The following is a 27,377-nucleotide window of genomic DNA, read 5'->3' on the forward strand; positions in this document are numbered from 1 at the left end:
ACAAAAAATCAGAATGATTTCCAACTTCATCATTTGAATGTCTATAAATTTACCCTTCAATCTTGTGAAGTGGTGGCGTCCACACTCAACCCACCAATTCATATCAAAACTCACCAAAATTGCAATCTCATTCCAACGAACTGCCCAAGTCATGCATGGCTTATTCAACCATGGGGTATAATGACTATGCCCTTGACAATCTATATACCGACACCTTACTCCTTTTCACTTATAACTTTGTGTTTGTCTTCCTTTCGAAGGTTTCAGATTGTAAACCCAATCACCACCCTCTTGGTCTGGACTATTGGGCCCCTCATGTGAATTAAACCAACCATGGAGGTCATTATGGCCACCCTCCTTATCACACACATAGTGTCTTCCCTTCCAATACTCCTACATCTCTTCATCAGATCACACACAAGGAGTGTTAAAACCTTTGGCAGTTGGATTCCACTTACTAGGGACATGTTTCCATTGGTAAGGTAGGGCGGTGGCAACCCCCCTCCCCCTGCCACATTAGTTACCCCATATAGGGTTGAGAAATATTTCTAAATCATTTGCAAATACGATGTTTTTATTGGAGAGGCTAGTAAAAAATTCCAAACTAATGCCAAAGGTAGGGATGTCTCCAAGCAACCATAGTTTGCTCACTAATCTGCCAACTTGTTTCTTGTACATCTTACATGAAGCAAAATAAGAACCAAGGTATTGGATATGAGAAGTGTTGTCGCACAAAGTGTCTAGGCACCACGACAACACACAGAGTAAGGGTTGTCACTCTCGATCCTTACTCACTCCGTTTAGACTCTCTCTTAGGCAAGTTAAGGGGGGTAGTCCCTAGGCAAATGGATGAGGATAGCTTGTGAAAACAGGCTCTAGGAGATTTTAATGATGGATAACTTGATGAAAGTAAACGAATCTTGATTAGCTTAGATGAAAAGATTAAACTCTAATGTAGCCAAGACATGACCACATGATAGACATGATTACAGACCAATGCCTTTTATATTCAATCAACCGTGGATTAAGTAAAACAAATTATCAAGAACAATTTTCTAATATGTGACGAATAATGACAATAAAAATAAACGCCCAAAATTGTATCATGCAAGAGATTCCAGATTTAAAATGATTATCGATAATGATCAAGATCCAGAATTAATTAATTTTCTCCAACAATCAATATAACTTCAAACATTCATTGTACTTTGACCATAGGAAAATCATAAAAATGCATTTAATAACCAAATAACACTAAGGAACTTTAGGTTTAAATTTTTTAATTATTCCTTAGGAACTTAATTTGATGTGAAAAATAAGGAGAACAAATCAAAGGGTTAAAAAATCGAAATTTTTAATGGGCCATAGGCCACATTAAAAATTTTAATGTTCAAGTGAAAACCCCTTAATTTATTTCATTTTTAATTCTCAAGTCACCAAAAAATTTAAGATTTTTTAGAAAAATTTTAAGATTTTAGAATTTTAAATTTTTAGGATTTTAGATATAAAAATCATAAAATAAAAATGAAATGAAAACGAAATCAAATCGAAAATTTCTTTTTTGAAACTTAATGAATCCTAACTGAAGTTTAAATTTAATGAAATTAAAAAATATATACACCCTAGCTATTTACTAACCTAAAACTAAACCAACGCATATATTCACAATGAAAATGAAAATGATCTAACACCTAGACTAACCTAAACCCTAACCCGCATGCATACATGAAATATAAAACAAGAAGAAATGAAATGGAAAGTCAAAATGTTTATTGATGTTGCAGCTGCAGGAACTTGACGACGGAAGGATGTGCAGACAAGAGGACTGCGGTGGAGAGCAAACACGGACTGGTTCGATGGCAGAGGATGGTTGCGGACATGTTTGGAGCAACAGGAAAGCAATTAACTTGCAGGTTGAGACAACAGGAGAGGAGGGCAACGACAACAAAAGCGTGGAAGGGAGAAGTTACAGATTTGAGGCAGCATGCAGAGATAAGGAGAATGACGCAGTTTTGAGGGGCTAGTGAGGGTGCAATGCAGTAGATCTAGATTTTCGTGAGGATGGAAGGGCAGAATGCAAGGGAGGAAGGAGGGTTAGCACACAGGTTTAGAGACTGCGTGGAGGAGGTTTTTGGAATAGAGAGTTGGACGGAGCTGCAGGGAGATGGGGGTATGGCTGCCAGTGAGGGTTTGAGATTTGTTTGGAAATGAGGGTTCACTCTTTGTGTTTGCAGGTTCAAGGCTTGCATGGAGAGGCAGTGAGGGCTTAAGCAACAGGTAAAATGAAGAGGGTATGGCAACAAAAGAGAATTGCGAGAAGATAGAGGGAAAACTCAGGCAGACAAAAATTTCTAGATCTAAAAGAAAAAAATTAAAAACCCAAACTCAGACAACAAAATTTTCTTTCGAATTTTTTCCAGAAAACCCCAAGCAGCAAAGGAACTGCATTCAGAAAACGAATTTCACACCGATATGTTTTAATGCTTCAGATTTCCCAAAAATTTTGATTAAAATGATATATTCCTGCTTAAGATTTTCAGTGAAACCCTCACAAAATTTCCAGATCTAAAAATAAAAATTTAAATTTAAAACCCTTGGACTACAAACCTCTGGATAGAATCCCTACAAAAATGACTCTGACAAACCCCAAAGATCCAGATCTTACCCTCCAGGGCCTAGATCTGGACTCTACACGGTTTTCTCCTTCAGATCTGTAGCTACAATACAACAAGAAACACCCAAACGATATGTACAATGACCCAAAAAACTAAAACCCAGAAAACCCAAGTCAGAAAACTGAAGATAATTACAGATCTATGTACATAAATGATAGATCTATCAGATCTAGGGAGTGTTAGTCCAACTCGCTCCCAGATCTGATAATCTGAGGTTCTCAACAACTAGGTCTATTGATTCAGCATAGAAAAATTAAATTTTTTGAATTTTAAAGGAGGTACTGAGCTCAAAACCCTTCATGCATCGCCCATAAAAAAATATCTTATGATAAGCCTGGGATCAAAATTAAGTTTGGCTCTTCAGAAAACACAAATCAGGAGTTGGCTCGTTCAGCCGAGAACTTCCCCGAACGCCTGATGATCTAACAATCAAGGATTTCCTGCAAAACTCAATTTAACCATCAACGTAGAGTGAGAAAACGATAATAAAATTCAGATAAATAGAGATACTTGCTATTATATTCAAAATTTAAATTATCATTCAAACCCCAGCGACTGAGCAAGATACCTATACTCAAATCACTCTTCAGAAAGCTATCATTAATGGCTAAAAAAAAAATCTATGCATGAAAATGACAAATTTTATAATATTTCCAGGAAGAGTAACACCAACAGAAATTTAACCCCAAAGTCTTTCTTTATTGCTCATAAGAAGATTACAAGAGAGCTTTTCGCTTAGTACACGATCTAGAGATCGAATCAACTGACTAACAAATGACCTCCTATTTAAAGATAAATCCTCCAACGGCTAGTTCGAGTGATCCTTGTCAAAGCAATCTCGACCGTTGATGAGGATTAAAATTTCTTTTAATCTCATCCATCGAAATTTTTAATTATTGAAGAAATTCAAAATTTTCAATTAAATGCATTATAATTAATTCAAAAATTAAAATTTTGAATTAATTTCCTCAAAATTTTGACTTTGACTTAACTCCAGGGACCAAAGTCTTAAAATTTAGCAAAATAATTCATTTACCTTAGTCCCTGGACCTCTTAAACTTTAATATTTTAAGGACCAACGAATTTTGCCTTTGGAGAATTTAAATTTACCTAGGACCTAGGATTAATCAAATTTCTGGTTTAGGATTTTAATTAATTTTGGCTAGAAAATTTAATTAATTAACCTATGGGGGGATAAATTTTTTTTCCAACCATCATGACACTTTACATCATGATTTTCACATTTTTTACATCTTAAGGGGAAAAGCCCATTTGTAAAAGACCCTCACAGACTACCCAATTCTGCGACACAAAATATAATCTAACAGATCAAGCAATTTGTAATAATATAACCTAACCAAATAGTTAGGATTATTCCCAAATCACTTTTATATAAACTCGAGCTAGAACACTAAGACTTCCCTAATTAAGATCCTAGTGACAAAATCGATTCCAGCTTTGGGGTAAGGCTAAAGGAAACTTTGCCGACCATCCAAGAATGGATCGATGAGACAAAAAAGGACCCGGAATGTAGATCATCACCAAAAAAGTAGGCCTACCTAGGTAATTATATACACGACACGGATCTGCTGAGATTATTTACATTATACACATGTAGAATGGGTTTACATTATAACATGATCCTTAGGCTGACGATGATAGCTAGATGGCAGGAACATATCATTCAGGCGCTATCCCTTTTGCGAAAAAGGGGGTGTACTGCTATGGGTCATTGACACATAGTTGTCAACAAGAAGCATTAACTATTCTAATAGTGATTCTAGTCTCCAACTTTTAGATAGCTTGCAGATATGGGATCCTGCTTGTAATCTACATACCATGTTGACTACGAGTTTAGAGTCCCCTTTTACAAAGAGGCTATGATAACCTTGTCTTTGAGCATATTCCAATCCCATCCTTAGGTTTGATAACGTTGTTGCACTTCTAGTGTTTATACCAATTTTCCCTGAGTAAATGAACATGGGCATCCCCGTGTGATCTTTGATTACTCCTCTATAGCTTGTGGGGCCCGGGTTACCCTTTGCAGCACCATCAAAATTAAGCTTCACAAATGGGGGTAGAGGGGGACTCTAAACAGAAGGACTAGAGGTAATGACAAGACGGGTAACATCAAAATAAGGACCTTCAGGGAGGGAGGGAATCCATCCTTGTAGGATCCATGACTTAGCTTTCAAATCTTGCCAATCTTGCCAATCTTGGGCCAACCAGGTTAATGAAAGAATTGTTTCCTTAACATTCTCGATAAAGGAGTACCATGTGGCTTTCATTGACATTGCACATTCTTTAAATACCTTTATGTTTCTCTTATTCTAGATACCCCAGAAGAGGAAGCCAAGGGGGATATTCCAAATTCAATTGAGGATGGGATTATCAAAATATTGCATTCACCAACTTCTTATTGTGCTTTGAGGACTATTCTGAATGTAGTTTGATTTAGAAAGGCAATCCCACAACTTATTCCATAAACTCCTAGAATACATGCATAGGCTTGGCAAATGCTCCAAGGTTTCAACATTTCGTAAACAAAGAGGACACCGAGAGGGACCTTGGAAATTCCTCTTTTGAATATTGTCCCATGGGAGAGGTTTATTTTTCATTAATAGCCATGCAAATATTGAGATTTTAGGACATAAATGTTGTTTTGAGATTTCTATACAAACCTCCTCGACAGGTTGTTCACGATCTCCCGCTACCAAAAGATAAGCTTCCTTAACTAAGAAGGAACCCTTGGAATCATAACCCCATATGAGTTTATCATCTTGATGTGATATGAGAATTCGACAATCTTACAAGTTGTTCCAAAAATTTCACCAGATTTCTCCATTTGGTTTGGGATGCCAATTTTTTTGAGGGAATCCATTTGTGCCACAGTTGACCCCGTAGGTCTTCTGCCTAATAATATTTAGTTTTGACTCTGCCTTGATTAATCATATTATGTAATTGAATTTGTTCAAGCTCCATCTGGTTTTCTAGCTTCAACAATTATTGCGAAGACTCACCCAAGAAAAATGTCGTACTTCCATTCTTAACTTCCCTGTTGTTGAATCAAACCCATGCCTTTCTTTGCCAGTGTTCATATCAACAATACAGGGGTAAATATATTCAATCTTATTAGTTCTTAAGGGGGAGTTCTATGGTATATTTACATGTCCTTATATCTTTCCAAAGGTCCATCCATCCATGAAGCCAATGCCACCAAATTTTATACTCCAGCACCATGGCCATTGTAGAGGGATCCTGCAAACCAATTCCTCCTTTTAAAATTGGTTATGATATCTTATCCTAGGCCACTAAGGGCCATTTTTTCTCCAATATTGATACCCCCCATATTAAATATTATTGAATTATATGCAGTTCCTGAAGAATGGTCATAGGGGCCATCGATGTAGAACAAAGATGTATTGGTAGGGCTTGTAATACAACTTTAAGGGGTAATAAAAACCCTACCATATTTAAATATATAAAAGTCCAACTAGAGAGTTTCCTTTGGAATTTTGAATAATTGCACCCATACAATCCAATAGTGAGAGTTCTCCACTAGAGGGGCGCCTAGGTATTTTGAAAGAAGGTTGTTTATCTGGATCCCTAGAATTCTTGCTACATTGCTATGCACATTCATAGGAGTGTTAAAGAAAAAACCCTAAGACTTAGTTCTATTAATTTCCATACCTAAGGCCACAAAGAAAATATCCATGGTCCGATTGAAGGCCCACACATCCTGTATTGTTGGAGAGCCTATACCCATCATGTAATCGAAAAATTGTTGATGGGTTAGGGGCATATCTTCTCCATATAAGCATAGTCCTTTCAATCTGCGATTGGTAGCTGATGCCTTAAAGAGGTGACCCAAACCTTCCATAACTAGAATAAATAGGAATGGAGAGAACATGTCCCCCTGAGAAATCCCCCAAGAACATTGAAAGAGTGTTGATAGTGAGCCATTGACCATAATAAAAAAGGAAGCAGAGGAGAATAGGTTATATACCTAGTTTATCGAATCACTAGCGAATCCAAAAGTCCTTAAAGGATGACATAAAAAGTCTAAATTCAACTTATCATATGCTTTGGACAAATCCATCTTGAACATCATACTTGGTTTCTTGGTGTTTTTTAATGAATGGATGGCCTTGTGAGCCACCATGATTCCATCAAGAATTTTTTCTTCCTTCTATAAATCTCGTATGTTCCAGAGAAATAAGTATGGGAAGGAAAGGTTTAAGCTAGTTTGGTATGATTTTAGTTATGGATTTATATATTACATTTCATTATGCAATCAACCAGTACTCACTTTTGTTGGAGTTTTTGTAACAATTTTTGTATATTTATTTTGTGAACACTTGTTTTATACACTGATATATCAAATTGATGATGGCTGCACAGTCAACAATATTTTTGATGTGCTTCGAGAGCACCTACAACATGTAATTTTCATATTTTACATTAATGGAAATTACGAATTTTCCTTAGGGAAAAAAATCAAAGATACTCACTAGGATCTTTTGCCTTTTCCATTTTGTCGACCAACGTTAATAAAGTAGCACCCAATGCTTTTAGGACAGTCCTTGACTTTTGGGATTCATCTACAACCCCGAAACCTCCTCCCCAGTTATAGACCAATAGGATGGAAATAATTCGATGGTGAACCCATTTGACCTAGGGGCCTTATTATGGGGTATCACCTTGATGGTATATTCAACTTCCTCATAGTTGATTTCTCTAAGAAGTGCTTCATTTTTCTCATTAGTTATAAGTGAAAGGATATGTCTGGTTATTTGCATAATAATCTCGTATTTTTCCAATGCAAGCTCATGAAAAACATTGTGGAAGAATTGAATAAACTCTTATGATATCTCCTCTTGTGTTTCTACCTTTCAACCTTCTGATCCTTTTAGAGAAGAGATTTGATTGTGGCATTTGTGCTATAACATATTTATGAAAAAAAGGCTATGTTCATTTCCCCCTCTTTCAACCACTGAATTCGAGATTTATACCTCCAAAGGATTTCCTCTTTCTCGTTGCATTCTTATAATGCCTAAAGAGTCTCTTCCTATGCTTTGATCAGGTCTTCTGAGCATCCATTCAATATGGCCTCCTACTGTATCTTTGCCATTTTAGGCTCGAGATCATAAAATATTTCCAAACCACCCCTTGTTCCATCCCTTTTATTACTATTTGATATGTTTTAGCTTTTTATATAGAGAAAACATTGTTGACCTTCAATGGTACCTATCTCCTCCCACTATTTCTAGATGTTTGGAAGAAATTCTAGGTGTTGGAGCTGAAGTTTATCAAATCTAAATGGACGATTATGAGGGAAAGCCTTTAGACCAAGGATAAGGCATATTGCTCAATGATTTGATCCATGGCTAGGGAGGATGAAGGCTTCATTAAATACATCCCAAGCCATAATGTTCTCCAAAATAAGGAATCGAGCCAATATTGAGGAACTATGTTGTTGTACCCCTTGCCTATTATTCCAAGTATATGTCCCATTGATAATGTCTATCTTAATGAGCACTAGGGCATCCATGGTTTCCTAGAAAGAAGAAGCCTCTAAATCCAGTTGTCGAATACCCCCTTTTTCTTGCCTAGTGACTTAAATAGGTTAAAGTCACTGTAATAATCCATGGATATGGAGATATTAGCTTGCTAGTCTAGGTGATCAATTCAAGAAACATTGCTCTATCATATGGGATATTTGGGCCATATACATTAGAAATATAACATTGCACCCTCAAGTCGACAACCTAAAACTGCACTATCATAACTCATAAAGTAGAAAACATATTAGTCACCCAGAACTCTTGGTCATCCCACAATATCGCTGACACTCCTGAATGTCACTGGGCATCTATTACAACTAACTGCAATTTTCTTCTCCAATCGATGGTTAGGTTGGCTAGAGCCTCCCATGTTAATTTAGTTTCTTATATCATCATAATGGTTGGTTTTTTTACTGACCACTTTTGCTTTAGGAGCATTTGCTTTTTGCAACCATGAAGTCCACATATGTTCCATGATATAATCTTCATGATTAGGGTTTATTAGTGTCGGGGAAGACCTATGTGATAACCTTAACTCATCCCAAGTTGGCAAAATTATCTCCCAATTCATCCAAAATTTGTAAGTTACTCTTATGACCTCGCCTTTTCTCTTCTCTATGAAACTTTCCTGATTCTTTTAGTGAACGTGCGTGAACACCCAAAGGCCCAGATCCTGAGTTTGATTTGGAAGCGAAATGTTTTTGCTTCAGATATGACTTGCCTAGTGTGAGGCCAATAGTAACTCCATGAATGAAATTGTGTTTTTGCATTAAGAGAAAGCATGGATATATACAAGGAGAGGGAGATTATTGGGTTTCATCTCTCAATGTTTCTTCATCTTCCAATTTATATTATTTTTCTATTTACAATATGTACATGGATTTTCCTAATCCCAAAGATTAGGTGTCAGCATTCCCCCCCTGAATCGGAAGGGATGTTGGTGAGTCCAGGAATCATTGTAAATCTTTCAAACTTTTCCCTTCCAAGCACTTTAGTGAAGGTGTCTGCAATCTGCTCATTTGTAGAACAATGCTATAGGTGGATTGTCTTGGCTATGATGTCGAATCAGATGGTATTTTGTATTGATGTGCTTTGTTCGATCATGGAACTTTGGGTTCTTGGCCAATTTTATTTCATAAGTTTTGGCAATCAAAAGAGGAGTTGAATGCACTTGTTTCTCGTGCAAATTTTCAGAATTTTCCGGAGCTACAAAATTTCCTTCATTGCTTTAGCTGCTGCCACATATTTTGCCTCAGTTGTGGAATTTGTTGGAACTAAGTGTGAGTCATATCATTCCTTCAACTTATTCAAGGCTTCAAAAACATTTGAAAATGGTAAAATATGGTGATTCACCTCTTCATTTACTGATGTTTCAATCAAGGCATAGGCTTTGTTGTTTTTGTTTTCCCAAATGGAAAGCTTCTTATATGAAGTGGGCTTTTCAGGTACATTGTCCCCTTCTCTTTCACAAACTCCTTTCCACAACTCATTAAAAATCAAGGTGTGTTTTATCTTCTTGGACCACTCCTGATGGTTCTCTTTGCTAGCAAGAACTACTCCCACTATAGGATGAGTGAATGAATTCCTAAAAAACTTATAGTCTCACCTCAACTAAATCCTTATACTAGTAATTTTGATAAAAAAAATCTCTTCAAAAAATTACTAAAACTCAAAACTCAACTCTGCATATGTATATAATCTTCAACCATACATCATTTACTAACCATTATATAATTTAATGGTTACCCAAACTAAAACTCATATGGGAATATGTGTATCATATATCCTAATACACCCCTCACAACACTTTAAAAAAGGAACTCAACATATTCCATACCACAAGAACTCAATGCATTTCATATCCCATTATCACATACCATGCATACGCACCATATATTTTCATATGCCATGATACCATATACCATACTCGCTTCCTATAACATTCAACGTACATAATTCATATGGGTATTCAAGATACTATACACACTTCACATTATTCAATATGCATATATGGAATATGATACATAGCAGGTTCCAATGCATAGTTGTCATACCAATCAAGAAGTTCACGGTGTTCAACAATTGCGCGAGAATGGTCTTCAATATAGCAAGAACAACACCAATGCAATGTATATCAAGAAGGATCTTCAACACATAGTAGGAACAACCTGCCTAACTATATTCAATGCATATTACGAGAATCCAATTCAAAATGACCGGGCATAGTTCCAACAATCAACACAACACGGTATTCAATTCACATTCCATCCTTCAACGCACCATTCAATTTAACAATGCCAAATGCAACCCAAGATATTCAAGATTACCTTAATGGTTTCACCGCACAGATTCAACGACATTCAACACACAATAATTTCGACGTATCCATACATCACACAGAGCAGTCTCCATTTCATCAAACCATACGCCATAGTTCATAACCATAATCAATGTTGATTTAACGCTTAATGTAGAGGAGATACAACACAAAGGTTTCAAGGCTGCTTCAAAATTTTTAGGACTGACCTACAAAATGCACAAAAAAACGTACAGATAATTAATCGCTCCAAGTTCTGGAGGAGGGACAAAGTTTAGGAAATAAGAGTTACAAATGCATAAAAACTATTTTTGGGAGCTGGCTTTGATGTTGGAGTCATGATTGTCGTTACACCAAAACTCGCAGGTGTTAGTAAACAGACACATCGCTAGTGTTAAGCACATGCCACGAAACACATGGGAGCGTTGGATCAACACCGCCATTAACGGGGAGCGCAACAATCTCCCCCCTCAACACGAGCCAGGTGTGTTTCGAACTCGAGACCTTTGGCTCTGATACCACTTGTTGGAGTCACGATTGCCGTTACACCAAAACCCGCAGGTGTTAGTAAACAGACACATCGCTAGTGTTAAGCACATGCCACGAAACACACGAGAGCGTTGGATCAACACCGCCATTAACGGGGAGCACAACATTTGATACCATGTCAGGCCAGGAGTAAATCCACGAATGAAAGTGTGTTTTTACATTAAGAGGAAGCATGGATATATACAAGGAGAGTGAGACTATTGGGTTTCATTTCCCAATGCCTCTTCATCTTCTAATTTCTTTTATTTTGTTATTTACAATACATACATGGATTTTCCTAATCCAAAAGATTAGGTTTCAACAGTTAGCAAACAAACTTGGTGCTCTAGGAGAGTAAATGGATCCTTACCTTTCCAAACTTTAGCTATTTTAGGAAAATTCAAAGCATCTAAGCCCAAATCCATGTTCTCCACCTGGTCTAGTGATGTCTTAGCTCCCACGAGAACTCCATGAAGCACAAATGGGGGAAAGAGTAGCAGGGTGGAAGAATTAGGTGACATCTACTCAAAAGACAGGGATAATAAATCGTTGCTTGTTAGGGGTCACATTAGAGTGAGAACCTACTTAAGCTGACGAGGGTCCTGCTAATTCTTTCATTTCCACATCTTTTTGTTGATCCATGGCAGATTTTTCTTCAAGACCTGCGATAGCCTCCAATGTTTTGACACTTTTCCAAGTGTTATCACTCAAAATTTTCTCAAGGTTAAAGAAAGAAATTTCCGAGGTAACCACAAACCAACCTTTTAGACTCGGGTTCTAGCCAATCTAAGTCTAGAGAGGGTTCTCTCTTTATAATTTAGCTTTGTTTGATGGGATATTAGGCTAGTTATGAAAGTTCAAAGGGTGTTTTGTTTTGATTGGGTGGTGGAATTAAGAAGACAGATGGGTAGAGAAAGTATTTAGGCCATTGGGCTATGGAGTCAAGTATGAAAGGTTTATTAGGATTTGATTAATCATCGAGGTAAGAGTTCACAAGGCAAGCTAGCACAACAAGGACAAATTTGAAGTTTTAATGGATGAAAATCTTAACCAGGGCCAAGGGCAATGAAGAATCCTTAACGGGGATTAAGATGAAGAAGGGAGGTTTGGAAAATAGCAAGGGCAATTAAGAATCCTGTACTAGGGGCCAATAGAGAGAATGAATTACAAAAGTAAGGGAGCAACTAAGAATTCCCAAACTTAAGCAATTTAGTAGAAAACATTAAATAAGCAAACAGTTAAAACAGAGAGCACTTAAGCTAATTCTGATGATATTACTCCTTGTTTGCTTTTAAGAATTATAAGAAACACATATGATATTTCATAACATAAAGGAAAACAATGATCAAACTCAGATAAATGATACTTATTTGTTTCCCACAGTGCACATGAATCGGGTGAAATGTCCTCAACTTTATTTAATCCAGTAAATGAGTCCAACCTTGATTACAATAGCTCCTTTAGCTCAAAAAAAAATTCTACAGAAATTCTTTTTAATCCCCCTAAAATACTTCAAATGAAGAAGTATTTATACTAATTCTAAACTGAAATATCTTGAAGAAATATCAAGATTGGTTTTACAAATATCTCAAACTATTTTACATTAATAGAACTTAAATAAAGGACATTCAAAACTAATGAATCTATTTGGCACTAATTTTATGGATTTATGGTGACAAAGAAGAGAAAGTCGAATTTGATAGCAACTCTTAATTGATGATGAGGCATCCCAGTCACTAACTGCATCCTTCCTTTGTGCGTTCTACTCCAGAAATTCTGCAGGGTCCAATGATACACTTTTATATCTCAATCCGTTCTAAATATGTAAAAAGTGAAAGAGGTTATTGTAGATAAGAATGTTTTTGAGATAAACCTCTCTCAGTTTCCCAAAATTCAGCTCCAACTGTTCACAATATTCTCTGCAAAAAGATGTCAAAAATAGGACTTTGCACAAATTGAAAAATAGGCTGTGAAGACATGCACTTATCTCACTTTTGGTAATACCTGTGTAAAAAATGAGATAGGTTTTTGTAGAATGGCCTGTTAGGACAAAAACCTCCTCCATTTTCTCAAAATACTTCTTGGATTGGCCACAATAGTTTCTGCAAAACTATGACTTAAACAGGAAATTTATGAAGAATGTACCATTTCTGCTCTGATTTCATCTTTTAACCTCAAATTTCTTTTAAGTGTTTTTCACTTTTACTTGGGATAAAATTCATTGTTGCTGTTGAAAGTGTTTTCATCTCTGTTTAACCTTTAATTCCTACATGTTTACTGTTTACTCTTTACTACTCTGTTTTTTTTCATCTGTTGTCTTCCCTGCTGTTTATCTTCATGCTAGCTAATTTACTTGACTTTGTTATGAAACCAGTGCACAAAAAGATAGAAAAGATAGATCAACGCCTTAGAATTCAGCCTCTTCGAGGGGGGAACCTCCTTTACATTACACAAATGAACAATTCTTGGATGATACAAATGACAAAACCTCCTTTCTATATATAGGAGTCTAAGGGGTCATAATATAATTAGAGTTGACATAACAATAATAATGTAAGGGCACAATAATAAAAATAGTGGTCTTCTATGGGGCACAATAGTAACAATATGGGGACTACATGGGTACAACAATATAATAAGGGGGTTGTACTAATAACAATAAGGGGTTACATTAGTAGTATAGAGGCCTAACATGCCCCTCTCCTTCAAAAAGTGTTGTCCTCAACGCTTGAGTAGTTCTTGATGCTTTTGTATAAAATTCTTGTCCTCCCATGTGGAATCTTCAGCGGGTAAGTTCTTCCACTTGATGAGATACTTTGAAATTGATCGATTTCGTAGCTGTCGGGTTCTTGCTTTTGTGACTACTCCAGGTTCCAATATGATTTTTCCTTCCTCTTCAAGTTGTGGCAATATTGTTTGAATTGGGATCTTCTGTAACTTTTTACGAAATTTCAATATGATGCTCAAAACACAAGTTATGACTATTTTGCCCAGGTCACCTGTTTGGAATGTAATTCGGGAGTTTGCCAAAAGGCCAACTTCCTCAGATCATATCTCCGCAAATATAGTGCGAAAATCTCTGAAATTCAGACCCGAGGATCAGAACAATTTCGACCGAAATGGGTTTTTTTTGTAGCGTTTGAAATGTCGAAGAAAAAAATTTATACCGCAAATGCCACGATGACCTGTTTGGAGCAGCGAAACCCTAGAATCCAAAGTTCTGATACCAAATGTTATGAAACCAGCTCACAAAAAGATAGAAAAGATAGATCAACGCCTTAGAATTCAGCGTCTTTGAGGGGGAAACCTCCTTTACATTACACAAATGAACAATTCTTGGATGATACAAATGACAAGACCTCCTTTCTATATATAGGAGTCTAAGGGGTCATAATATAATCAAAGCCGACATAACAATAATAATGTAAGGGCACAATAATAACAATAGTGGGCTTCTATGGGGTACGATAGTAACAATATGGGGACTACATGGGTACAACAATATAATAAGGGGGTTGTACTAATAACAATAAGGGGTTACACTAGTAGTATAGGGGCCTAACAGACTTAGTTTTCAATCTGATACTCTTTAAACCTGATACACTTTGACTGTTCTTTACTGTGTTCTTTTACCTTTACTGTATATTTTAGGTTTTTATTGTCTATTTCAACAGTAAATCATTTAATTTCATGTTTCCTCTGCTTGTCTTTTAACTGTATGTTTTATTTTCCCTCTCTGTTTGAATAGATTTGATAACAATCTCAAAGTAAACAAGTCTTATGACTAGTATTAATACTATTTATCCAAGGTTGTGGTCTTCTGATCACCTGTAAAATAAAACAAACTATTAGGAAAACGTTGGGTTGACAGGGAGGGTCATTAATGGCTTTATTCGAGCTTTATAGGTCTATGGAGTGAGTCCAAAGTAATTTTGGGAGGTAAACCATGCTTGAATTGGTTAGCAGAGGCTTTAGGTGGAGCAGAAGGGTTTCATAAGTTTACACAGTAGAATGGGCAAAGGGCGAGAAAACCTGGGTTCTTGAGGTTTGAACTTTAATGGGCAAACTTTTAAAATATGGCGCTAATTGAACAATAGACGGTTTGTTTCGCACAACTTTTGGCGCTTGCTGGTATTAGGGGGAGGTCGCCCTATGCCATTCATCGGGTGCCACGTAGCGGTGGGGTGAACAGTGAAACCGCTCACATCGGGCAGGTAAAGGCTGGCTTTCAGAGGCCGCCCGATATGAGTGTCGACCGTTGGATCTGAAGGGGTCAGATTGCATGGTGATCCGGGCGATGAGTTGAGGTGAGGTTTAATGGAGGGGCCCGACGGGGTTTAAATGAGTGGAAGGTTTAATTAACTGCGGATTAGGGAGGCTTAATGACATCGGGGGCGATTTGATTGGCGGTGATAAATTATTAATTAATCACTGATTGATTAATTAATCTTTTTCACTCAGCGGTGGGTCATGGTTATTAATTAGCCGCTGATCGACCTAATTAATCCCTTAGTTGGTTTATTAATAAAGTTTATATTTCAAACCTAGGGGTGGGATATTAACATATGAGTTTTAATAAAATATACAAGAAATGGGTGATTTTTGGGATTTAATACATAAATCAAATTATAAGTTAATAAGAAAGCGGAAAATGGAAACGAAACGCGCTAAGTACAATGTGATTTGGAATTCATTTACATTTTCACGTTTACACATCATAACTTAGGCTAAATGTATATTTGAGTGTTTTGTGAAAAAGGGGATTTTACTTTTCCTAGGCAAGTGGTGATTTTTACCTTAGGAAAAGGGATTTTTTAAAGGGAAATGAGTGAATTATGAAGGGGGTGAATATTGATGAGAGGGCTTTTAGTGCTTAGACCGGGTAAGTTATTAGGTCGAGGGTCTGGCCCCTCTAGAAGTCAGAGAAATGCTCTGAGCCCTTTTAACTTATGTTTGGGCACTTCCACTTTTGCTTATGGGAAATTAGTCAAATTTAGGGTAAGATGAATAGGAAATTAATCACTTGACTTTATGTAACATGCTCAATTATCATCCATATTTTAACAATTTTATGATGAAAATAAATGACATGATATTAGGCAATCATTCATCAGAATTCTGTAACCATACAACTACTTACCCACCTACTCATCCTACCATTTTTACTTCTCTTTATTAGGGTGCACTTAAGCTGGCAAACCCTTATCAAAACATTTTTCTTTTCTTTTACAATAGTAATCCAACTAACTCTAACCTTATTACATCCAAGGGCTCAGATTAAACAGTTGAGCTCCTTTTATTCACTCTACCTAATCTAATTATCTGCCAAGGTTAAACAGTTTGGTCAGATTTTCATTCTCTATCTGCCAAGGTTAAACAGTTTGGTCAGATTTTCATTCTCTATCTATAAACATGAAATTCAAAACATGGAATAACCAAGATTAAACTGTTTGATTACCATGGATTGTGGCATGAATAACAAGTTGCACACAATCATTATTATGCATAAAAGTAAATGGTAGTGGCATTTGGGCTTGCACACTTTCATGGTCTTTTCTTTTTGGGGTTCATTTTCATCTTTTTTGACCTTTTTCCTTCTTTTTTCCCTTTGATTTTTCTTTTAGGGCATACCCTCTTTACATTTTTTATTTTTTTTTTGAATTTTTGAATATGGAAAACATTTGCAGAAAGCAAAGGTATGTACATATTACAGAGATAAACTAAGTCAATCATAAATTATGACACCTATTAGTATAGGAACATAACACCAGGTGCCGTTCCATTACACATTTTCTTGGCCGCATTAATGACCAATTCAGAGTCAGCTTCAATGATGGCGTTGTGTAAATTTGACTCGATCAGGATTTCCAGGCACTACTCTAAGGCTAGGAGCTCTGCCATGTTATTAATGGCAATCCCTAAATGACTATGAAAGATATCCTTTATGCGCCCCTGCTCATCTCTTATGACACCGCCAAATCCCGCCATCCTTGGGTTGCTCTTAGAGGCTCTGTCTATATTGATTTTCAAAAAACCATGAGGAGGAGGCTGCCAGATATCTTTACCAACAGTTGTTTTTCTCACACCCTTGTCAGTGCCTTGGGGAACCAAAGAATGGAGACCCAACTATAGCAATATGCGAGCATCCTGGGGCGAAGGAGGGATCTTAGGAATTTTCCACATAAGGGCTCCTATTATATCTTTGAGCTGTTGTAAAATTTGGACAATGATGTTTTGGGTCAAGCTTGTTTTGTTCTTGAAAATCCTGTTATTGCATTCTTTCTAGACATCCTAGATAATAAAGCCTGGAATCAAAGTCCAAGCTTTGTTAATGATTTCATTTCCTGAGAAGTCTTTCCTCCAATTCTTCAAAGTGTTGGTGATGTTGAGTCTGTCCTTGTCAGTTTGCCTGAAGATTGAGGCCACCCAATCCCACAAGGTAGAGGTGAATGGGCAGAGGTTTAGTAAATGTTCCATCGTCTCCTCCTGTAAGCCACATAGATGGCATTTGGATGGGCCAACAAATCCCCTTTTTAGAAGATTCTCCCATGTGAGAATTTTCTTTTGGTGAACCAACCACATAAACAACTTGATTTTCATCCATTGTGAGTTCTGCCAAAGGTCATTCCAAACCTGATCAGGGTTTGGATAATCAAAACCTAGGGCCATTCATTTAGCTTCTTTGAGGTTAAAGGTGCCTTCGGTGTTTCGACCCCATCTCAGTTGGTCAGACGAGGATGACACCAAAATATTCCTCTGTTCCATGTCTAGAGCAAGAGAATCCGTCTGGGCCTTCAAAGGACTCTCTTCACTGTAACCAAGATCCTTCCACATTCTCCATTTACCATTGCCCCTTACCTGATCCCAGAGTCACTTACCATAAGTAAACCTTTGTTGTCAGTGTCATTCTTGAGAGTGGTTAGTTCTTCTCTAAAAAAATTTGGTTCCTGTTTCCAGTTATCCTCCCAAAACTGTGCAAGGTTCCTAGCTTGGATCTCCCAGAAACTATGCTGCTGGACAATGGCTCTATTCTCCCAAGCAAGGTTCCAAATGTGGGAGCCCTTAATGAGCCATGACATTTAGATACGATCCCTCTCCTGCCAATTATTTGCATATTTCTGCTTCCAAAGCTTGGCCCAAGGGGTTTCCGATTCCTTGAGCCACCTCCACCAAAGTTTGGCTCCCGAAACTATGCTAAGGGTTTCAGGGTCATGAAGCCCCAAACCACCATGGACCTTAGGTTTGCAGAGCTTGTCCCAAGCTACCAAAGCCCAATTCTTTTTCTCTTCCCCATTGCCCCAAAGAAAATCTCGTTGAATACTCTTGATTTGTTGCATAACTTCTTTAAGAGCAGGAAGAGCTGAAAACATGAAAATGGGTATAGCTTGCATGACAACCTTTGTAAGCACAAGATGCCCTGCCAAATTCAAAGACCTGCAGGTCCATTTCTCGACTTTGTCCTGAAGTTTATTAGTTACCGACTCCCACACTCCCTTGCTCAGAGGTTTGTCAGTAAGAGGCATTCCAAGGTACTTGGAAGGTAACTGATCCCTTTGAAAACCGAGAATTCTGGTGAGGTTCCTCTGAATAGCAATGTCATTGTTAAAAAAGATCACCTTTGATTTGTCAAGTCTTACCTTTGTACCAGCAGCCAAAGCAAAGTCATTCAAGATTTTTTAAAAGCTCTGGCTTCCTTGATCGTAGGAATGCCCTGCAACATTGTGTCATCAACAGATTGTTGATGAGTAGAAGCAGCGCCATCCGGGGTAAGTTTCAGACCCTGGATTCTTCCTTCAGCATTTACCATATTGATCGCTCTGCCTAACCCTTCCATCATGAGAACAAAGAGGAAGGGGGAGAGAGGATCCCCTTGTCTAAGACCCCTAGAAGGCATAAAGGTTCTAGAGGGAGAGCCGTTAAGCAGAATGGAGAAGCTAGCCGTGGATACAAGGGCCATAACCCATCTTATCCAACTATGGTCGAAGCCATAAGCTCTTAGCACTATCATGATGTAAGACTAGCTTAGCTTATCATAAGCTTTCGCTAGGTCAAGTTGCATGATCATACCAGCTTGCTTATTGCTCTTAAGAGAGTGTACCACCTCGTGAGCCTGTATGATGTTGTTAAGAATCTGCCTTGCTTCCACAAATCTAGTTTGCTCCTCTGAGACGAGAGCAGGAAGAAGGGACTTGAGTCTGTTAGTGATCACTTTGGAAATAATTTTGTACACCACATTACATAAGGCTATGGGTCTGAATCCGTCCGATGTCATAGCTTTTTCTTGCTTTGGAATCAAAGCTATGAAAGAGGCATTAAGAGCCTTCAAAACAGTTTTGGATCTTCTAGAGTCTTCCACAACATCAAGAATATCTTGTTTGATTGTTTTCCAGCAAGCTTTGAATAAGTTCACATTGAAACCATCAGGGCCAGGAGCTTTCCGATTTTGCATCTCATTGATAACTTCACTAACCTCCTCTTCAGACACTGGCCTGTTAAGATTGTGGTTGTCTTCCCTGGTTACAAGCTTAGGAATGAACTTTGTGAATTTGTTAATGAACCGAGATCTAGGCTCCTCTGCTATGCTAAGGAAGTGTTGAACTAGGAAAGATTCCATTTCTTTGTGAGAGACGAGCTCTTTCCCTTGAGAATATTTAAGTTTTGAAATTCTGTTATGAGATCTATGATCCAAGGTTGATCTATGAAAAAAATTCGTGTTTCTTTCTCCTTCTCTAATCCATTGCACCCTCGATTTCTGTCTCCAGAAAATCTCCTCTTGTATGCATCAATCTTCCCATTCGTTCTGAAGAGAGTCAGCCTGAATTTTCTGTTCCTCTTTTGGTGTTAAAAATATTACCAAACTCTTTTTTGTTCCAATATTTAAGCCTAGATTTGATGTGTTTAAGTCTTCGCTGCAACATGAACATTTTAGTGCCTTGAATGGGCATATCTTTCGTCCACTATTTGTCAATATTGCTGGTGAAGTCAGGGTGAGAGAGCCAGACATTTTCAAACCTAAAAGGTATGTTCCTCGGTGTACCCATAAAAGTAGCTTCAAGCTGGACAAGCCAATGGTCCGAGCCTCCGAAGGGAAGGATTAAAAATGACATATCAAGGCCTGTGAGAAGGAGGTCCTCTGAGATTATGAATCTATCTAGTTTAGATGCGACTTGAGAAGCCCCTCCCCTCTTATTATTCCAAGTAAAAGTGCCATTTACTGTTGCGGTGTCCACTAGACCCATGTTATTCATGAAGTTGTGGAAGGCAATGGAGTCTCTGCCTAGTTTTCTGGTACCGCCTTTTTTCTTTGTAAGAGATCTGATCATATTGAAATCCCCTGCCAGAATCCATGGCATATTAGGATATCTCTCTCTCAACTCCTCAAGGGAGGTGAGAAGCTTAAGTTTTTCTTCTAGTTTTTGAGGACCGTAGATGTTAGTGATCATGTAGATCTCCTTATCACCCAAAGGTTGAATCACCAACGATAGATAGTTCCTAGAAGCTTCAACATCCAGGATTCCAAGTTTTTGAGGATCCCATAGAGTAAGAATCCCACCTGCTTAGTTGTCTGCTTTAACCTCTAGATACTCATACTTGATTAACCAATTTCTGTGTATCTCTCCGATCTTTTCCATCAAACATTTTGTTTCCTGAATAAAAACCATATCTGGTTTTTCTTCTTTTATTCTATTACTATGATTTCTTTGTTTCCTTTTACTTCCTAGACCCGTAATGTTCCAGGTTGTAAGCTTCATTAATAAAGGTTTGTAAAGGAGTAACTGGTAAGATCCCTTATCTTACTTGAGTTAATCATAAGTTTCCCACATTTGGTCAGTAGCTCATCCTGTTTTTTTCTCCCTCTTTTCCTACCCGGGTTCTTCCAAGAATGCATCGGTGTATCCTCCATCGTTTTCACTCCTCTATTCTCCTGGCTATCGTGGTTTCTTTTAACTCCAGAACACTTCGTTTGTGATCTCCAGAGGAAGGGCTGTTGAACCCTGTCAAACTCCTCTTTCGGCAGAGAGTCTACCCCTTTGGTGATTCCCTGTTCCAGAAAATTTTCTAGATCTAAATTCTCCCTCTCTAGAATCTCCTGCAGTTCATGGTCTTCCGTTCCAGCTTGACTTGGGGTCATCTCATGGTCCCTATTGAGCTCCATAATTCTTGGCATATCATACTTTTGTTTGCTGTTTTCTAGTATATCCTCTATATTAGCATCCCTTTCCTTCTCAGTGCGAATATTCTCCGATTCCTAGTTTGTCCTATTATTTTTGACTTCTTCTTCTAAGATCTTGAAACTATTGTGGCTCGGTCGTCCGTCTTCATTACTTTTCTTTTGGTACCGCTTGCCTCCTTTCCCTTTACCCCCAACCTTAGTAAAACCCTCGAGATCTTTTCTTGTAGCGGCTTTCGTATTTCTCTATAGCTTGTTCAATGGGTAGTCCTTGTATAGGTGCCCGCGTTCATGGCACTTACGACACCTAAATGGGACGTGTTCATAGTCCACCGTCTGCACCCTTTCCTCGTCATATACTTCTAAAATGATTGCATCCGGAAGTGCCCCAGATAAGTCCATTTCCACACATATCCGGGCGAAGGAAGTGTATTTTCCTCTTAGAGTAGCATCTGAGATCTTTATAAAATGCTCTAGCATGTTGTCGATAACCTTTAGAGACTCCAACATCCAATAATCTAAAGGAAGGGAGTAGAGTCTTATCCATACCGGTACTGATGTGAAAGTTTCTCGTTCTAGGACAAATTTCATTACCCATGGTCATATATAAATGCCCGCAGAAGTGTAAAAATAGGGTCCTCCCTTGAACACTCTGTCTTTATCCTCTAAGCTTGTGAACACCACCGTGAAGAAGCCCTTGGAACCAAGGTGAAGGTTAATTTCCGCCTTGGTTTCCAATGGTTCCTTATCCATGCTTGCAAAGCCTTCTCCATCGGCCAAATCCCCATAAATTTATAGATAACCGCATATTCCGCCATGTGGTCACTGTGCACCTATAGTGCTGGGTCACTTAAAACGACCCGAGGAATAATGGTCGAATTGGGTTTACAGACCGTTGTTGTACTCAATGGAGAAAATTTCTTACTGCTAACCTCTGTCCTCTTCTCCTTACTAGCTTCCTCATGATTCTCTTCTTGTCCTTGAGGTTTGATAGTTTCCGTTTTTTTCTGTATTCATAGCCTCTATTACCACCTCCATTGGTTTCTTGAAGCGATGTGATCCAACTCCCTTGCTTTTGTCCGCAACCACTTGACTGTAGGAGGGAGTTGAACTCCCTCCTCTGTGCCCTGCCATGGTGACCAGCGACAAAACCCTAGTTCAGATTGCAGAGCAGCCTAGTCTAAAGAAGACACGATTTGTACACAAAAAAATCAACAAAATTGCAATATTGAAATTGATGTATTTAATATATTTATTTAAAACAAAAATTCTAAATTTTATATTTATTTAATATAATAATTCGATGTATTATAAATAAAATAAAATAAATTTTATATTTTTTCAAAACCAAAATAATATTTTTGTTAATTTATCTTCAAAAATAATATTTCTATTATTTTACTACAACATAATTTTAAATAATGTGATTAATATTTATGTGAAGTGAGCCCTGAGGGCAGCTCAATTGACAATGGCCTTGATAATGAAGTTTCATGTGCGAGAATGTTTAAGATTCAAATCCCCCCAATTCACCTGTGCTTGTGGAAGGGGAATACATAGACACCTAAAGGTTCTAGTCTTAAGATTGGAATCGACTTTATGCTATGCGAGTATGAGACCGACCTAGAAATTTAAGTAATCATCTATTGTGTGTAAATTTGTTAATTTTATTAATCACAAAGAAAATGTTTTTAATTATTTTATCATTTTCTTAATTTAATGTAAAAGAAAATGTTTAGATTAAAATTTATCATTCAATAACATAAACTCATCTTAGATTTAAATATATCAACTATTTAAAAGATCAAATAATATTTTCCTTTATTTGATAGATTTGGGTTTAAGATGAACTTATATTGTTAATGAAAAATTTCGGAAAAAATCACATTGAGAATATTTGACTAATGGTTCATCTTCAGGACAAGATGAAGAAGCAGATCTCTCGAAGGACAGTTAAATAAGGCGAAAAATCAACCTAACAACTAGAGGAACGACTAAATTTGACTAGGGAGGGAAATTTATATAGTATAATACTTTAAATATATAATAAATTAACTAAACGACTATCTATGACACGGGGGAATTAATTTGACTTGTTTAAATAATTAATAAATAATAATTTAGTTTGTTTAATTAATTATTTAATTTATTAACTAATTCATTCCTTATTTTTTGCCTCCTTTTATTGATTTGTATTAGAGAGGACCCCCTTTTTATTGATTTTATTAGTTTTTAATAATATTATGTATTCATGTGGTTTTTTTTTTCTCATTTTATTCTTAAAAGATTTCTACTGTATTTTTTTTTTTGCTTTTTACATAGTTTATTTATTTTTATCTTATATATATATATATATAATTTATTTTATTTTTTTAACACCCTCTCTTTCATGTTTTTATTTTAATTAATTTTTATTGGTTCTTGATTTATCCCCTTTATTATCTATTTATTTTCATTTAGTTTACTTATTTATTTTTATATAGTTTTATTTAATTTTCATAATAATAAAACAAAAATATTGGGATTCATGCATTTTTATATAGTTTTATTTAATTTCCATATTAATAAAACAAAAATATTGAGAATCATGCATGGCCCCTTATCTTTTATGTTTTTATTTTGATTAAAATTTTTTAGTGTATTGTTTTATCTTGATTCATCCCTTTTATTATTTAATTATCCCTTTTATTATTTAATTATTTTTATTTTATGTGGTTTTATTTTTAGGTAGGATAATTCGTTTAAATAAATTGAATAATATTAATTAGTAAATAATAAGGAATGAATAAGTTAATAAATTAAATAATTAATTAAACAAACTAAATTATTATTTATTAATTATTTAAACAAATCAAATTAATTCCCCTTGTCATAGATAGCCATTTAATTAATTTATTAAATATTTAAAGTATTATACTACATACATTTCCCTCCCTAGTCAAATTTAGTTGTTCCTCTAGCTGTTAGGTTGACTTTTCGCCTTATTTAACCATCCTCTGAGATCTGCTTCTTCATATTGTCTTGAAGATGAACCACACTGGCTCGTTTGAAACACGTCGACCAAATATTCTCAATGTGATTTTTTTCCGAAAATTTTTCATTAACAAGTTATGGTCATAAAAGCTTAAATTCGAATATGAATTTATTTTTTTAAATGTTGTTATTTTTATGTTTATTATTATTATTATTATCCTTTTTTAAGGTCATGGCCAATCACGACCAAACCACTTATCTATATATATATATATATATATATAAACTTTTTCTCACTGTTGGGCAATTTAATTGGTGGTTAAATTACTTCATTAATTGTTGATCCAGATCTTGGGTTGAAGCCCTCAATATTTGAAAAATTGAAATGGATCTTGGGGGGAGGCCACCAAGATCTGAAATATTGCAATGCTAAAAAGAAAATGAGAGAACACACAACAAATAAAACCACAAACAAACTTTTTATTAAAATGGAGAATCACTATAAAAGCTACATTGTGGTGGACAATTTGTCCTGTTATAAAATATGACTTGTTACTTATAGTATTTTTCAGCTACAATACCATGGGTCAATTCCATGGGTGAATGAATACCATGGGTGGATATCACAATACCATGGGTGAATGAATACCATGGTGGATGTCACTTACAATACCATGGGTGGATGCCACTTACAATACCATGGGTAAATTCCATGGGTGGATGAATACCATGGGTTGATTCCATTTTCCATTCGCATCAATTGTCAACCAAAGTTGGTGCACTTGTGAAGTGCATGTGCACAATATATGTGAGGAGTTATATTTTTTTATTTTTATTTTAAAAGATGAAATTGAACTAAATATGAATGAGGCTAGATTAATTCAAAATATTCATAAGAACATGTTTTTCCCATCAAATTACTCTTTTCAAAGCAAATCAAACTTCATGGTGAAATCAAATAAAAATTATAATTATCAAACTGAATCGAAATTTAATCTGTTGCAACAAGAATTCAAAGTTACTCTATTTGAACTGAATCGAAATTGACTCTAATGCAACAAGAATTAAAAATTATTCTAATTGAACTGAATTGAAAAGTTTATTCTAATGGTAGAATTGAAATTGAAATTCTACTTGCAAGATATTGAAATATTCTAAATGCTTTTGCAAATTAAAATTCTATTCTACTTAACATAAGAGTAAATCTAAATCAAACTTCTTCAACAAAATAACAAGTTAAGGTGTAACTCACGAGGAACACTAATGCGCGCAGTTATACCTTAAAGTTGCTCTAGCCATTATTCATGAAATTACTGAAAACAATGAATGAAATAATTTGTGAAAAGTAAATGTTTTTGTCTTTTTATGAGCGTTTAACCTGTTCAAAATACGGAGAATTAAACTAGAAATCGATGGACAAAATACTAATAAAAAGGATCAACGAATTGTAGTGAAGAAAGAGATATTCATCTAACGAATGAAAATTAACATAACCAATAACTAATCTAGCCTTACAACTCTATAAGGGGGTCTCCTGTTGAGTGCAAGCACGAAATTGAATGTCAAACTATTTAGCCATGCATTGATCACCAAAGCAACAAAGTATTTATAATAAATGTTGAAGTTTTAAATAACAAATGATTGTAAATTTTAACAAAAGTAAGTGTGTCTATTACTTTGCCTTAGAGCCTTTTATAACCTTCCATTTAACAATTGTCTTAAGAGTCATAAGTTGAGAGGAAAGTTTCTATTTTGACAACTAAGAAATGAAATCGAAATTGGAGTCTTTCTTCTCATGATTTACTACTGAAAGAGAAAATCACGAGAATATTTTGATTTGATACATCAACTCCAAATTCTTATCATCCAATTCCACACTCACTTGATAATGCCATGAACCTCCTTCAAATCCTACACATCATTGGAGTGTTATAACCAAAGTTGACTTCTAGTTTTACCATTAGATCTCTTGAACTGGGTGACTTGCTAGATCACTATGATAGGTGGATGTCCATGTGTTGATCATTTTCCATCTACCTATGTATTTTATTCCTTCTCCAATGTGTTGGAACTTGTCTAACCATGGAGATGGTTGTGTAATATCGATCACATGGAGAATGAGTGCAATTCAATATCTATATAAATGCTTTGATTAAATTTCATAAAGAAACAATAGATTATAAACCATGAATGATTGACACCTTTTATTATGTTTGATCACAACTGAGGTGACTTTTCAACTTGGAAATGTAGAACACTATCATGAAAAGGATGAAAATGGAATAAAAAAGGGTTGTAAAAAAGAAGACAATTTTGACTTCCACATTCCCCCACACCGAGGGTTTTGCATGTCCTCATGCATCAAAACTTCAAAATTTGCCCAATTCTTCATTCATTGTACTATCTCTGAAGCTCTGGTCAAGACATCCAAGCTAGTGCCCTCTTTTTGATTCTTAACTCTGAATGCTACTCTTGGTTTCTTCAACAAAATTTTACTCTGTAACCCCCTAACTTTGTTTCTAAGGAACCTATTGTGAGCTTTGAGTTTCTTGTTTTTTTTACACCAGTGGCACAAATGCAGGAGTATGTTATCGTTGAGTCCTCAAGATTTAATTATGTACTTTTATATCCTCATGCTCTTGTTTGAGATGCTTGTTCAATACTTATAAATCATATGTTTCTTATTTTAAAGCATCTTCAATCTTACATTCTTTTTTAGGAATATCATCAGTCAAAGGAATTTCTTCATCGGAAGCATCTTCACATTCATTTTGGAGAGGGGAATTTACCTTTTGTTGTGCTCTTTTCTCCGATGATTCCACATAATCACAGATGCTCTTGTTTCTTCACTTATTCTATGCTCTTCCTCCTCGAGGTCAACTATTTCCGATGATTGTATACTTAAACACTTAAAAATGCATTTGCTCCTTCTCAATTTCACTTCTAGCTCCTTTGTCTTTTGGAAGCTTTTTATTTTGATTGTTTTTGTCTGTTCCTTATCCTCTAGTTCCACTTATTTCTCTTCAAATTGCTTAGCACTTGTGCTAGATTTCTTCCTTTTAACATCTTCGTTTTTATTTTTCTGTCTAATCTTTTCTAAACATTGATAAATAGGAATGTCATCTTCTGGTATCTTTGGTGAGATTTCC

The sequence above is a fragment of the Pinus tabuliformis genome, chromosome 3_2 (genome assembly GCF_031772625.1).
Source record: "Pinus tabuliformis cultivar Carrire ecotype Pingquan chromosome 3_2, CPIR1, whole genome shotgun sequence".
NCBI classification, from domain to species: Eukaryota; Viridiplantae; Streptophyta; class Pinopsida; order Pinales; family Pinaceae; genus Pinus; species Pinus tabuliformis.